Source organism: Somniosus microcephalus, chromosome 9 (genome assembly GCF_052327205.1).
Source record: "Somniosus microcephalus isolate GS21.2 chromosome 9, FLI_Smic_1.0, whole genome shotgun sequence".
NCBI lineage: Eukaryota > Metazoa > Chordata > Chondrichthyes > Squaliformes > Somniosidae > Somniosus > Somniosus microcephalus.
Genome location: NC_140995.1, coordinates 182,198,262 through 182,213,551, shown reverse-complemented (window position 1 = coordinate 182,213,551; position 15,290 = coordinate 182,198,262). Strand labels below are relative to the sequence as shown.

The 15,290-nt window shown below is 41.9% G+C and overlaps 1 protein-coding gene across 1 annotated transcript in view; it reads right to left on the bottom strand.

Moving 5' to 3' along the window:
* The window catches only part of ibtk (inhibitor of Bruton agammaglobulinemia tyrosine kinase), a 157,158-nt gene extending 146,306 nt beyond the window's left edge, over window positions 1–10,852 (bottom strand). The window contains exon 1 of the mRNA XM_085997672.1: window positions 10,693–10,852. The gene's annotated coding sequence lies outside the window, so the exon portion shown is untranslated. The remainder of the gene's footprint in view (window positions 1–10,692) is intronic.
* Between the last annotated feature and the right edge of the window lie 4,438 nt (window positions 10,853–15,290).

The window sequence follows — 15,290 nt, the reverse complement described above, 5'->3', positions numbered from 1 at the left end:
TGGACTCGGCAATGCTAGTGCCATTGAAGTTAGGGGGAGGCAGTCAGACCTTTTGTTGGAGCTGGTCATTGTCAACCATTTGTCAGCCCAAGCCTGGATGTTGTCCTGTTGTAGGTTGGTTTAGGGTACTTCATTATCAGAGGTGTTGTGAATGGAGCTGTTAATTGCAAAATCATCAGCAAACAGCCCCATTCCTTACCTTATGATGGAGGAAAAGTCATTTATGAAGCAGCTCAAGATAATTGGGCCAAGGACATTGTCCTGAAGAACTCCTGCAGTGATGGCCTGGAGCTGCATAATTGGCCTCCAACAACCATGACCATCCTCCTTTGTCTCAGGTATGACTCCCACCACTGGTGGATATTAAAGCAGAGTGTCTAACATTATTTCAAACAAAATTGGATAAGTATTTGAAAACGAAGAATATAAAATGAGACAGGAAACACAGAGGGAAATGGGATCAGATAGCAGCAGTTAAAGAGCCAGCAGTGGTGCAGGTGCGATGGGTTGAATGGCCTCCTTCTGTGCCAAAATCCCTATGATTGTATGAATGTAGCTCAGTAAATACTCCACCTTAAATTGAGTCCATACCAATAAACAAAAGTAAAATATTTTAAAAATGCCACAAAACAAAATAGCAGTACACTTTTTAGTTGTAGTTGCTGTTGGTACCGCAGCATCCGAACCAGGACCAGCAGGTTCAGGAACAGTTTCTACCCACAGACAGTGCGCCTACTGAACTGCTAACCGCACTGCCCCACATATCAGTCACATTCTCCCCCCCACCCTGGAACTGTGTATTACATGAACCGTGAGCGCACAAGAACATTCTTGATCACTGGACTGTGTGCACATAGGACTCTTGTACTTCAACCTTAACTTATAACTCATTTGTACATTGCACACTGCATTTTAACATAAAATACTTATACTACCATATACTTATTATTACTTCCAGTGGTAATAGAGGCTTTTTGTACTATTCATCATATCCTGCAACTTGGACTGTCATTGCTATACTTATTTGCTTATTGTTTCTATATTTATACTTGTTTTTACTTTTGCTTTTTACACTTATATTGTGGGAGTGAGTGGGGAGTAAGCATTCCATTGTACCAGTTACATATGGCAATAAAATCATCTTGAATCTTGAGAATTAAGCATTGCTTTCAGCAATAAGCACTTCAGCTCTCAACTTGTTTATTAGAAGCTGTTAAGTGCCTTGTAACCATGACTCCAGTTTATATTGCTTAATTAAAATACATTAAGTGTGTGTACAGCAGCAGTTACAAATGATGCCCTATGCCACTTTCAAGAGTGCTACAACAATCACATACCAGTTGTGAAAATCACATGTCCTTTTCCTCACCGAAGTGGATAATCAGGAATTTGGTAGACTCAAAAGTCTAAAATAGCTTAAAACTAAAAATAAGACAATGCAGTAGTTTTACTAGAATTTCAGTAAAGCACAAATGGTGTGACTTTTTTGCTACACCCACTCAAACTGCGAGCATTTAGCAGTACAATTATACATTTTATTTTCCTAAACTTAGGTTGTATCTGGAGAGAGCATTTTGAGCTGTATAACACTAGGCAGAAGTACTGGTTTTAAGTCTGGTAATTAGCAATGATCGTGATGGGAGGAAATTGAGTAATGAATGTGTATTACAGAAGAGTTTTTAATGAGCCAAATGGCTTTTCCTCAGCTTTCTGAGTGTACAATTCAAGAAGCATATTGATAAAGTGCATTTGCTTAAGTGCCTTTTTTCTAACATAAGTCTAGTGACAACTTGTACTATTTTACTTTAGGATTTTCCAGCTACACGCCACGTCTGTGACTATCACTCATTTCCATCCTCATATAACCATTATAAACAGCTTGTGCGGTATTAATTACAGTGATGGGCCAAAGGATTACAGACAACACATGTGCAATGTTACTGACAGAACTCACTCATACCAAACATGGTTTGACATCACTTGGTCTTTCACGTTCTGTAATCCACGATGTGTTTTAGTCTGCTTTCATCTTTTAGACACTCAACACAAAATCCATCACCACATATCTCAAACTGACAAGTAGCACTTACTTCAGCCCTAGTGAAGGGAAGAGCCTTATACATTTTTTGAACCAAGTTGAAAAACAGTCCCAACCTTCTTCTACATACATTACTTTATTAGGACAGACTATTAAAACTTATAACATTGTATTTTCAAGTATTATGGCTTAACATGTCTATGCAACATTAGTAATAACCAAACTGTTGGTTTTTGCTGTTCACTGGAAAACACATTCTACCATATAGCACTTTCAACACCGTCCGTCATTGCACTCTACAATGATGATACGTGTATATTTTAACGGCAATCTGTTCCTACGCAAGCTATTTAATGCAAAATGTGAATCACGCCAGGAAACCAACAATGTAACAGAAGTGTCCGTGCAAAGATACATCTGCACAATCTTCAAGCAATAATTTAAATAAGGTATTTCAATCTGTTTTCATCCTTTAGACACCGAATATAAAACCCATCAGCCATATGTCACATTCATTTGTCAACTGTCTTTACCATCATACTGGTATATATATTAATAATGTGCAAAATCTATGTTCACCAACAGCAATTAAATTGACAGAGGATTATTTAAAAGGAAATAAAGAACGTCTTGAAATAAAACATTTTTGGATGGGTCAGTTTATTTTAAGAGTTGAATTACAAAGTACAATTTTTTTTCCTTATCCCTCCTCACTTTGTCAAATCACACTGCGTTACCCTTAGTCCTCTGAAACCTGGGAAACCTTTAAAAATTTTGTACAAACCATGGAAACAGGTTAAAGAAAATGTCCCAGAACCTATACAAGAACATAAGAATCTATTAGTCAGACTCTCCAGACCACCCAATCATTAAGATCCACATACATGGCACACAGACCACATTCATCCATCCAGCTACTTCAAACTCGACATTGTTTTACTCCCTGCTGAACTAGGAACCTCTTCATTCCCTAGGCTTAGGTCATAAAATAGATAAGGAGTCCCTCATCAATTCCAGAAAAAATATATAGTCGCCCCCTCCCACCTCCAACCACCCCATTACAACATCCAACTGTTTCTTAAATGATTCAGAGGTTTGCACATCTCTATTACTCTATGTGGAAGTCCATTCGATGTGTTGATCACTATCTGTATGAAGAACAGCTTCCTAACCTCATCCTAAATTTGCCTTTTATTAGTTTGAGCAGTTACATAGCACCTTTAATGTAGTAAAACATCCCAAGACATCATACAGGAGCATTATCAGACAAAATTTGACACTGAGCCACAGAGATATTGGGACAGGTGACCAAAAGTTTGGTCAGAGGTAGGTTTCAAGGAGGAGAGATAGAAATGCAGAGGTGTTTAGGGAGGGATTTCCAGAGCTTAGGAGCTAGGCAGCTGAACACACAGCCGCCAATGGTGGAGCGATGGAAAACAGTGATGCACAAGAGGCCAGAACTGGAGGAGCACAGAGATCTCAAAGGCTTTTAGGGCTGGAGGGGGTTACAGAGGTAGGGAGGATTAGGATACAGGCAGCAGAGTTCTGGACCTGTATACCCTTGCCCTACTGCCACAAATCTACTGTTCTAGATTTACCTTTTCAATACCATTACCACATATACTGTGTGGAGTTTGCACATTCTCCCCGTGTTTGCGTGGGTTTTCTCCGGGTGCTCCGGTTTCCTCCCACAGTCCAAAGATGTGCGGGTTAGGTTGATTGGCTATGATAAATTGACCCTTAGTGTTAGGGGGATTAAATACGTGGGGTTACGGGGATAGGGTGGGATATGTGTTGGTGTAGGGGTTACGGGGATCGGGTGGGACATGTGTCGGTGCAGGCTCGATGGGCCGAAATGGCCTCTATCTGCACTGTGGGGTTTCTGTGATTTCTGTGATGTACACACACTTAATCCCTTTCAGTCACTTTGTTTCAAAACTGAAAAGTCTAAGTTTCCTTATAAAGCACACTGCTGATATTAGGGATCAGTCTTGTGGTTCTTCTTGAAACCGCCTCGAGAGCTTGAATGTTTGCCTTGAGGCTCAGTGACCAGAACTGGGAACAGCACACCAGGTGTATAGTTTCCATGACTCTGTACAAGTTATACTCTATTATTTTGGCTAAATAGTTCAGTATTCTATTTGCCAAGTGATTGCTGCTCCACAGTGATTAGGTCAAACTTAATAAACCCCTAAATCGTCTTCACCCTCAGCTATTTCAACACCATTCAAGAATTACTAATGTCACTCATTTTTATTTTGCTGTGTGCAGTACTTTACAATGACCATATTAGATTTAATAATCTGCCACTGTTCCGCATTACATCTTTTATCTAGCTCATACTTGCAGTTAAGGGGCTCTCCTCTGATTCAACTGCCTCCTATTCTAGTATCATTTATGAATTTGAAAAGTTTGCATTTAGCTTCTGGAAACAAACCACTCACACAAATCAGGAACAGAGATCCCAACACTGATCCCCAAGTAACCCCACTCAGCAGTTCTCACCCCCACTCCAGCATACAGATATCTGTTGCTTCCTGCCTTTGAATCAATTTCTTACCCATTCCTTGGGTCCCCACTGCTTTTAATTGAAGTAGTATCCTTTCGTGTGACCCTTCAAATGTTTTTTGATAGTCACCCAGTCATACTTGAGATGTCACTTCCTCAAAAAAAATCAAGGAGTTTAGTTAAGCAGGACCTTCCTCTTCTGAATCCATGGTACAATGCTGTTTAATAGGTTACCATACAGATAGCTCTCAAGTTTACTCCTGATGACCAATTCCATTATTCTACCCAATATTGAACTAAGACTAATGGGTTTATAGTTGCCTGGGTCTGTTTGGTCATTACTCCAATCTACTGGGAACTCCCCAGTTCTCTACTTTGAAATGTACTGACTGGAGCTCAGAATTAGGGCTACAAAACCAGAAGAAGTTAATACCATATATTTAAAAAACACACTGGACCACAAACAAAAACAAAACGATTATATTTTCTGTACCTTATGCATGTAGGTTTAATAATTGGAGACTATTTCTATACCACCCATAATAGTTTCACAAGAACCCAAACAGTTGTGTCCAAGGCAAAGATGATTTTTAAATTGTAATCTGCAGCTCAACTAGTTATGTTTATACTGTAAATTGAATCTAAATAAAGAATTATGAAAATGGGCCCTTAATTAGAACAGTGAAACCAGTGTCAAGGACTGCTGTTCTTCATTAAAACAATTAGTTATTTGTTTTTAATATCGTTTTTTCTTCCTTCCAATTTTCTCCCCTCCTCTGCTAAAGTCATAAGTTTATGCTGGGGTGCAGCCACTGGTCACCCTCTGGTAGCTCGTCCAAGTTGCCACTTTTCATGCGTGAGCACTGGTAGGCCATTTGACGATATACCTCATCAAACCAATCGGATTGTTGTCCTGATCAGACACCCATACTTGTACACTTTCCAGCAAAAGTCATTGGACAGCAGTCAAGACTACGTTTCTGACTTATTTCTCCCTCTCCCTAGTCGAGCATTCCAAACCAAGTGCAGTGCTACGACAAACCACTACACTGGCATAGATCTACTAATGCAGAATAAATCTGGGATTGAATCGGGGACCTTCTGATCTTTATGGTTCAGTGTCACACTGGCTAATAAGTTTATCCAGTGTGTCACCAATTGGCAGGGTATTTCTTTGATGATGCAAATAATAAAATTTAGTTTACATTTCAGATTTACCCAGTAACCTCATTTGCTCATAAATGATAAACTTATATATTGTGTAACACTGAACCATTTGTTTGCAACAAAATTGAAAATTGTATGAAAGGGCCCAAGAAAACATGAGCAAATAATTATATATAACTTCATGCAAGAAAGCCAAGTGAGAAACAGTGCTCTTTCCTGGTATAACAAAGGGCAATGCTCCAATATATGTAGAAATTCCAAAATTCAATGGGTATCTCAATCCAAATGAAAGTATTTTCTATACCCATGTCTGTAGGCGGTTTATAAATAATGAACTTCTAAAATGGCACTCAGTGGTCATTCTGTCCCCTTTTGTTAGTTAAAGCTGATGGAAGGAGTCATCAAGCAACAACTACTCACCAGTAACCTGCTTGCGGATACTCAATTCAGGTTCCACCAGAACCACTCGGCTCTTGTGTCCATTTGATCCAGAAATGTACACAAGAGCTGAATGCCAAAGAGGCGACAGTAGCTGCTCTTGGCATCAAGACAGCATTCAACTGAGTATGACACCAAGAATCCCTAGCCAAACTATGGTTTGTCAAGAGGAAAAGCCTGTAGTGACTAGAATCATACCTGATGCAAATCTAAAATATATTATTTTTAAACTCAAACTCTCTTTCCAACCCCTTATTTTCTTTATACAGCAATCACCTACTCCCAGCTCCACAACACGCTCCTACTTCAGCCCATCTGCCACTTTACCCTCATATATGCCTGTATCACTTTCAGACTTACTTATTCCAATGCTCTTTTTGCCAGCCTCCCATCCTTCATACCCCCACCACAAGATGAACTCCAGTTCCCATTTCCTTCACCCCCTCCTAATCTCGCCTTCTTTGGCTCATGTCTCTAAAGCACCTTGAGATGTTTTTCTATGATAAATGGCACTATATAATTCCAAGTTGCTGTTGCTTATGTATTTAAGTACTGTTTTATTCTCTTATGAAACAACTGTGTGGATTGCCAAATACTCTCAAGTTTTACATATAGGAAACTAAAGTTTATGTAATCAATAAGGTCATACTTCCTCTCAACAGAAGATTAGATAGATGATGGATTAAGTCTTTGCACCACAACTTCATGAGATTAATAATAGTTGCATTTTTTGGTTTAAAAAAAACAAATTCATATGCCAAAATATGGAATTCACAACAAGCAAAAATGAATGACTGCTTTAAATGTAAAAAACTTAAAATTACAAGAACTCATGGCCTGGAGTTTCTGCTTGATTGCGCTGGTTTTTTCAGCACAATTCTCCCGCTCTCGGCGTAACCAGTGCAAAAGATCGAAGAATTTTAAGCAAAAATTACGATCAGCGCAACTAGAGTTTCCACAATCATTTGCGATAGCTTTAAAAACATCACGCTAGAAGCAGGCCCTGCCCACAAAACTGGCCACACCCCCAGGGTGAATTAATCACCATAGTGAGTTTCCGCTAGTTGCATTCATTTGCAGGCCTTCGAAGAGGCTCCAGAAATTAAGCTGGAACTTCGGGGCAAAGGAAAGACAGACTTGCATTTATATCGCGCCTTTCACGACCACCGGACGTCTCAAATCGCTTTTCAGCCAATGAAGTACTTTTGAAGTGGAGTCACTTGTAATGTAGGAATCACGGCAGACAATTTGTGCACAGCAAGGTCCCACAAACAGTAATGTGATAATGACCAGATAATCTGTTTTTGTTATGTTGGTTGAGGGATAACTATTGGACAGGACACCACGGATAACTCCGGTGTAATAGGGATACTAGGTACATTTTGAAAGGTTTTGATTTTTTTTTAAATTTACTGAGGAACTAATTACTGTACCCCAATCTAACTAGAAAATAGTTTTGTACATTTTTAAAAAAAGTAATTTTCAGTCATTTAAAATCGGGTTACTCATAGGTGGTGGATTGACACTGATTTAAAATGCTTATTTTGTGATAAACCAATTTTCAGCTGTATTAATCAAACTTTACCAAGTTACCGCGCAAATATAGAAAGGAATTTTTTTTAAAGCAACATTTTTTTAATTAAAAAATTACAATTTAAAACGCTGCCCGATTGCGCTGGCTCATGGCAGATTTTGCGTTCGGCAATATACAAGTGAGTTTGAGCAAAAACATGGGGGAAAAACACTGCAAAACAGACGCAGTTTGCGCCGGAATCGCCAATTACGCCAAAAGCGGAAACTCTACCCACATATGTTTAAGAGGCAGTAACTTGTTTAGAACAAGAAACACCATGCAAAAGTGCTATACAAAAAATAGCAGTATGCAAATTGCAGATAAACAAAAGTACTCAAAAACACAGACCCCTTTTGGAACAACTGCAGGCAGAAGTGGAGGAGACAACTGCCATTCTTAAGGATAAGAATCCCAACAAACACAAAACTTGGGGATGTCGGGCAACCAAACTAATACCTAGCTGAAGCCATCTGACCCATGGAGGAGAGACTGCAAAGTCCTAGATTGTTTATTCTAGAGAACAGAGGGGAGATATTATTCAAGTATAGACAAATTGAACTATGATAATGTTTTCCAGGTTGCCCCAAACTCTGGAACCAAAGGACACAGGTTCAAACTTAGAAAAGGGAAGGTGCGCAGACACTTAGATTTAACTACTTTATGCAGATGAAGGTGAATGTGTGGAATGGTGGAAACATAAAAGATAGGAGCAGGAGTAGGCCATTCAGCCCCTCGAGCCTGCTCCGCCATTCAATGAGATCATGGCTGATCATCCAAATTCAGTACCCTGTCCCTGCTTTCTCCCCATATCCCTTGATCCCTTTAGCCTTAAGAAATATATCTAACTCCTTCTTGAATATATTTAATGAATTGGCCTCTACTGCCTTCTGTGGTAGAGAATTCCACAAGTTCACCACTCTGGGTGAAGAAATTCCTCCTCATCTCTGTCCTAAATGGCTTACCCCTTATCCTTAGACTGTGACCCCTGGTTCCGGACTCCCCGACCATCAGGAACATCCTTCCAGCATCTAGTCTGTCTAGTCCTGTTAGAATTTTGTAAGTTTCGATGAGATCCCCTCTCATTCTTCTAAACTCCAGTGAGTATAAGCCCAATCGACCCAATCTCTCCTCATACGTCATTCCTGCCATCCCAGGTATCAGCCTGGTGAATCTTCGCTGCACTCCTTCCATGGCAAGAACATCCTTCCTCAGATAAGGTGACCAAAACTGCACACAATACTCAAGGTGTGGTCTCACCAAGGCCCTGTACAACTGCAGCAAGACACCCTTGTTCCTGTACTCGAACCCTCTTGCTACGAAGGCCAACATACCATTTGCCTTCTTAACCGCCTGCTGCACCTGCATGCTTACCTTCAGTGACTGGTGCACAAGGACACCCAGGTCTCGTTGCACTTCCCCTTCTCCCAATCTATTGCCATTCAGATAATAATCTGCCTTCCTGTTTTTGACGCCAAAGTGGATAACCTCGCATTTATCCACGTTATATTGCATCTGCCATGCTTCTGCCCAATCACCCAACCTGTCCAAATCATACTGGAGTTTCTCGGCATCCTCCTCACAGCACACACGCCCACCCAGCTTTGCATCATCTGCAAACTTGAAGATATTACATCTAGTTCCCTCGTCTAGATCATTAATATATATTGTGAATAGTTGGGGTCCTAATACCGATACCTGCGGTACCCCACTAGTCACTGCCTACCACTCGGAAAAAGACCCGTTTATTCCAACTCTTTGCTTCCTGTCTGCCAACCAGTTCTCTATCCAAGTCAATACCTTGCCCCCAATCCCATGTGCCTTAACTTTACACGCTAATCTCTTATGCGGGACCTTATCGAAAGCCTTCTGAAAGTCCAAATACACCACATCCACTGGTTCTCCCTTAACTATTTTACCAGTTAGATCCTCAAAAAATTCCAGTAGATTAGTCAAGCATGATTTACCTTTTGTAAATCCATGTTGGCTTTGTCCGATCCCGTCACTGTTTTCCAAGTGCTCTGCTATTACATCTTTTATAATGGATGCTAGCATTTTCCCCACTACCGATGTCAGGCTTACCGGTCTGTAATTCCCCGTTTTCTCTCTACCACCTTTTTTGAATAGTGGGGTAACATTAGCGAGTGTAGAAAATTTTACGGGCAAACTGGATAGCTGTGTAAGAGTGGGTGATTGGGACCAAAAGATGAATTGCAGAATACTTTCTAGTCCTGTTCTTTCCAATAGTCTGTCTTGGATTGATCTCTATGCAATTTCTTAAGTATAGTCCATCTGAAGGAATCATCTAGAAACTCTCATTTCTGATTACTATCCGCTGATCCCTAACTGAAAGTGAATGGGGTAGAAATGTTAGAACATAATCAGATTTAATTGTAATCGAACTTCATATTCGAATAGCCTGCCAACACACGATGTCTGGGCTTGTGGATGAATGTGGCCACTTAGCCAAGCTACTGCAGAAGTATTGCCAGGAAAAGTCTTCAGGAGAGAAGTAAAGCAAGATGATATCCAAAAGCATTTTCTGAGCTATAATTACAGAATTAAAAGGGCTATTATGTTGTCAAAGATTCCAATTGTATGTGTGTGTGTATCTGTCTACACACACTCTCAGTGCCATCCTGTCCCATTCTTCGCTCTCTCTCACAGGAGGGCTCATTGACAGGTCACCTTTAGCTTCGCCCTTACTGACAGTCAGAAGTTTCCTCCTCCTGGGGCCCTGACGTGGCACAAAAAAAACAAATCAAGCGCATCCCTTCTCCTTGCAAAGTAAAAACAGAAAGGCGATAGAGGAAACTCCCTCCCTGCGGCCGGGCCTCCGGGGCTGTGAGCGAACCAGCCGCCTGTCAGTCGGTCAGTCAGTCAGCGGCGGCCGGCTGTCCCCGAGGAGGTGGACGGGAGCCCGCTGGGGGCGGCTCACTCGCTGCCTCCCCCACTCTGTCCCGGTCCTTACCTCTCGCTAGTTGAAACGGGCGGTGCAGAGGGCAGCAGCGGCGGCGGATTGGGACGGGTATGAAGCGGCGGCGGGGACCATGATCAGACTCGGTACCGGCTCCTTCCTCTGTCGCGGCTCCCAGCACCAACTGAGCTAACCGTCCACAGCAACACGCACCCCGCACCCTCGCAGGCTGCCATTGGCGCCGCCTCTCAGCATTGCCGGCCCTGATTGGGCACGGGCGGGTTGACACTCCCGCTCGCTCGCTCTGGGTCAAGGCTGCCTGCTGCTGGAGAGAGTGACTGATGGACTGGCTGGTGGTCAGTCAGGATTTTTGTTTTTGTTCATTTGCAATCTTTTATTGTTTTGATAGTAGTTACGGCATTTGTGCTTCTTCTAGATGTATTGCAGAACTTATTAAATCAAATTGTTTCAATTTTTTACGAATACGACAAGACACACACACACACTTTTATTATAATCCATGTCTTAATTTGGGGCTTCACCATAGGGCAAGCAATATATTACATAAGAATATACTTGAGTATATAGAGGGAGTGCAACGAAAGTTCACCAGACTGGTTCCTGGTAGGAGAGATTACGTAGACTAAAGAAAAAAAGACTTGCATTTATATAGCACCTTTCACGACCACCAGACATCTCAAAGCGCTTTACAGCCACTGAAGTACTTGGGAAACACAGCAGCCAATTTGCACAGAGCAAGGTCCCACAAACAGCAATGTGAAAATGACTAGATACTGTTTTTGTTATGTTGAGGGATTCCAGGGATAACTCTCCCCTGCTCTTCTTTGAAATAGTGCCATGTGGATCTTTTACATCCACCTGAGAGCAGCCAGGGCCTCAGTTTAACATCTCAAATGAAAGACAGCACCTCCAACAGTGCAGCACTCCCTCAGCACTGCACTGGAGTGTCAGCCTACCTTTATGTGCTCAAGTCCCTGGAGTGGGACTTAAACCCCAATCTTCTAACTCAGAGGTGAGTGTGCTACCAACTGAGCCACAGCTGATACTAGGCCTAGATTCTCTAGAGTTTAGAAAAATGAGAGGTGATCTCATTGAAACATACAAAATTCTTACAGGGCTACAGGGTAGATGCAGGGAGGATGTTTCCCCTGGCTGGGGAGTCTAGAACCAGGGGTCACAGTCTCAGAATAAGAGGTCGGCCATTTAGCACTGAGATGAGAAATTTCTTCACTCAGGGTGGTGAATCTTTGGAATTCTCTACCCCAGAGGACTGTGGCGGCTCAGTCGTTGAGTATATTTAAGACAGAGATCGATAGATTTTTGGATATTAAGGGAATCAAGGGATATGGGGATAGTGCAGGAAAGTGGAGATGAGGTAGAAGATCAGCCACGATCTTATTGAATGGCGGGGCAGGCTCGAAGGGCCAAATGGCTTACCCCTGCTCCTATTTCTTATGTTCTTATGTTTTTATGAATTAGGAGCAGGAGTAGGCCATATGGCCCCTCGAGCCTGCTCTGCCATTCAATAGGATCATGGCTGATCTTCAATCTCAGCTCCACTTTCCTGCCCTATCCCCATATCCCTTAATTCCTCCGGAGTCCAAAAATCTATCTATATCAGCCTTGAATATAGTCAACAACTGAACATCCACAGCAGTTTGAGGCAGAGAATTCCAACGATTCACAACCCTCTGAGTGAAGAATGGACTCAAGAATTGTAATGAACTCTTCAAAAAAAAGTCATAATCGTTGTAACTGGACTGCATATGGGCACTTATATATTTTTTATTCCTTTTATATAGAGTACTTTATGCCAATCAGCATGAGGGATGTTTTACCACCGAGCAATTGGCATTTTCCCATTTCAGGTCAGGTACAGAACAGTGGTGTTGACACTCTAGCCTCTCTGGGTCAAGGATGTCTGCTGATGGCGAACTAGTGATTGCTTGACTAATCACCCAGGATTACTACTCCACAGTAAAGCCTCTGCCTTAAATCCAAACAGCCTTGTATTCCCTAGGGGAACAAAAATACTCATTTGCCTCACAAACTGGGTTATTCTCTAAACAGATATTGACAGACCTGCTAAGTGTTTCCAGTCTTTTTTGATTTTATCCCTCTCCAATTCCTCCTCTATTCTGCCACCTAGACCAGCACTGATACTCGGGTATGGAGGCAGAAATTTTAAAATCGCATAAACTCATTCCGGATGTTGCCCCCTGGAAAATGTTGTGTTAAAATGACGTTAGTTTTAGAAACCCTTTTTTAAAATTTCATGGTTGATAGATCTTTCAACTAAAGAGACAGTTTTATGTTTGGTTAGTCACCACAATGTCTTGAATCAGACATTTGGGGTTATAAAGGCTAAGAGGGAAGCAAAAATGACATACTACAGACACAATTAATATGAAATTAAATATGACAGTTTAAACATAATGCATCTGACTATTTAACTGCTGCAAATTCATTCACAAACCATGGCTGCTGCCTGTGAGTGCTCAGTTTAAATGTGAAATCTGCGCAGAGTGAAAGCATGAGACACATTTTACAGTCATCTTCAGTGCTCCAACAGTGACAAAAATAGCTCCTAGCTGTTCTAATAGAACAGATGCTGTCTCAGCATTTCACACCTCTTTGCAATACCGTTAATTCCATTGAAGCATTTTAGGGAAAGCAAACTAATGCGGCTATTTTGCGATAAGTATTTCTGTGCATTAATGTCAGATGAGCGGTGTTATCCTATCATTGCCTTCAACTGTTCCCAAGTCACCAACTCTCAGTCAGGGTATGAAATCCACTGATGCCACCTTCTCTAGGCATGACACCATCTCTAGGCTCTACTACAGCCTATGAAGGGGAAACGAGTAAAGGAAGAACCTGACAACATTACTTGATACAGCAGATCGACTGATATGGCTGCAAAACAGATTCAATGCACGGATCAGTTAGCTGTGTGACAACTAGGGGCTGGATTTTACGAACCTCGGCGGGTCTGTGGCGGGCGATGTCGGTGGCGGGTCGGAACCTGCTGCTGGCTCCATCCCACCCTCTGAAAAGAATTTACCGTCATTGGGCTTGTTAAGCCCAGCCAGTGCGTTATAGAATCATAGAATGGTTACAGCACGGGAGAAGGCCATTTGGCCCGTCTAGCCCGGGCTGGCTTTCTGCAAGGGCACTTCAGCTAGTCCCACTCTCCCGCCCTTTCCTCGTAGCCCTGTAAATTTCTTTCCTTCAGGTACTTATCCAATTCCCTTTTGAAAGCCATGATTGAGTCTGCCTCCACCACTCTTTCAGGCAGTGCATTCCAGATCCTAACCACTCGCTGCATAAAAAAGTTTTTCCTCATGTCATCTTTGGTTCTTTTGCCAATCACCTTAAATCTGTGTCCTCTGGTTCTTGACCCTTCTGCCAATGGGAACAGTTTCTCTTTATCTACTCTGTCCAGACCCCTCATGATTTTGAACACCTCCATCAAATCTCCTCTCAATCTTCTCTCCTCCAAGCAGAACAACTCCAGCTTCCCCAGTCTATCCACGTAACTGAAGTCCCTCATCCCTGGAATCACTCTCGTAAATCTTTTCTGCACCCTCTCTAAGGCCTTAACTTCCTTCCTAAAGTGCGGTACCCAGAATTGGACACAATACTCCAGTTGATGCCGAACTAGTGTTTTATACAGGTTCATAATAATTTCCACGCTTTTGTACTCTATACCTCTATTCATGAAGCCCAGGATCCCGGAAGCTTTTTTACCTGTTCTCTCAACCTGCCCTGCCACCTTCAACAATTTGTGCACATATACCCCCAGGTATCTCTGTTCATGCACCTCCTTTAGGATTGTACCCGTTAGTTTATATTTCCTCTCCTCATTCTTTCTACCAAAATGTATCACTCCACACTTTTCTGCATTAAATTTCATCTGCCACGTGTCTGCCCATGACACCTGCTTGTCTATGTCCTCTTGAAGTCTATCACTATCCTCCTCACTGTTCACTATACTTCCATGTTTTGTATCATCTAAAATTTTGAAATTGTGCCTTGTACACCCATGTCCAAGTCATTAATATATATCAAGAAAAGCAGTGGTCCTAGAACCGACCCCTGGGGAACACCACCTTCCTCCAGTCCGAAAAACAACCGTTCACCACTACTCTCTGTTTCCTGTCGCTTAGCCAATTTCGTATCCATGCTGCCACTGTCCCTTTTATTCCATGGGCTTCAACTTTGCTGGCAAGCCCATTATGTGGTACTTTCTCGAACGCCTATTGGAAATCCATGTACACCACGCCAACCGCATAGCCCTCATCAACCTCACTGTTATCTCATCAAAAAACTCGATCAAGTTGGTTAATCACGATTTGCCTTTAATAAATCCATGCTGGATTTTCTTAATTAATCCACACTTGTCCAAGTGACTGTTAATTTTGTCCCTGATTATTGTTTCTAAAAGCTTCCCCACTACTGAGGTTAAACTGACCAGTCTATAGTTGCTGGGTTTATCTTTACATCCTTTTTTGAACAAGGGTGTAACATTTGTAATTCTCCAGTTCTCTGGCACCACCTCCTTTTCTAAGGAGGATTGGAAGATTATGGCCAGTACCTCCACGATTTCTTCCTTCACTTCCCTCAGCATC